The sequence below is a fragment of the Apium graveolens genome, chromosome 7 (assembly GCF_009905375.1).
Source record: "Apium graveolens cultivar Ventura chromosome 7, ASM990537v1, whole genome shotgun sequence".
In the NCBI taxonomy this organism is placed as follows: Eukaryota; Viridiplantae; Streptophyta; class Magnoliopsida; order Apiales; family Apiaceae; genus Apium; species Apium graveolens.
This window is the reverse complement of record NC_133653.1, coordinates 95,502,422-95,503,792: the sequence shown is the minus strand read 5'-3', so window position 1 is coordinate 95,503,792 and position 1,371 is coordinate 95,502,422.

Sequence of the window (1,371 nt, the reverse complement as noted above, 5' to 3'; positions counted from 1 at the left end):
TATTCTTGGGGTTTCTTTTATGTTCACCCCTTCCCTCACCTGACTTACCCTCCTTCACACTCCCCTCTTTGGCTTTTGTGGATTTTTCAACTGGCATCTTTTGAGAGATACCAGAGGGGGTTTTCTTTGATTTAGATTTGGAAATAGTAGTAGGTCTGGCAGCTTTGGTAGGCAACTGTTTGGTCATTGTCACAGTTTCCATAGCTACTCCTGAACTCAAAGAAATTGTGGAGGTTGGAAGAGTTGTAGGGATGGATGAACTTACCTCACTTACCTGAGGTGCTTGCATTACAGGGAAGTAGAACATTGGCACATCCTTGTGATGATTGGCCCTGTTCAGAATCTGCAATGAGCCTTCTCTCTTGAACCCAATAATACAGTTTGTTGTAAGAGTTCTCAAGCACAATCTCTTCATAGAGGTGGTTAGCCAATAACATAAGAAATCTAGCATAATACACATTCTTACCTCTTTTAGCTAACTCACCTAATTTAAAACCTAACTCAAATAAAACAAGGTCACTGAAATTATAAAATTTATCTGTAACTAGCATATATAGCATGTTAAGCATGGAAATATTCACTAAATCAAAATTACTGATCTTTCCTGAGAAAACCTTTGTAATTACATCACACAAGAAACTCCATTCCTTCCTAAGACCCATTCTCCTAATATCACTCAGTTTAGAAGTAGGAAGTGCATAGTGCATGGAATTAAGCATATTTATAATATCAGTGTCATTGTGTGGTGAAGTCACATTATTATCAGGAATTTTAAAACATGCTTTTATCAGATCACTATTGATACAGAATTCTTTACCTTTGATGGTTAGAGTGATGGTCTTATCTGCAGAGTTGTAGGTAGCAGTGGTCCACATCTCTTCAACAACTTCACAGATGATTGTGGGTGATTCCAGCATGGCATAATTGAGCTTTCAATTCTTCACAAATTCCATCATCTTGTGATAGTCATCTGATTGCTGAATACCCTTGTTAACTAATGCAGTGAAATTGTTCTTCCTATAAATGAACCCAGTTTAAGACATGATCTTTACTACAGGTGCCATTGTTAGAGAATAAGAACTTGAAGAGAATGAGAGTAGGTGCTTGAGAGAGAATGAAATTAGAGCAGTTGAATTTGAGAATGATAAAAGAAAAGCAATTGCAATGAAATAAGCTTTTATACTATCTCAAAAATAACTGATAAAAATGATAAAGTAAAATAAAGTAACCAATAGTAATTGCCAAAAATAGCCGTTTAAAAATAAACTGTAAAAATTCCACCCATTATCCGTCGTGTAATGCTTACAAACTGTAAGTATACTCGATGGATAATGTACAGAGAATAACAACTGATATTAAGACAATTCGACA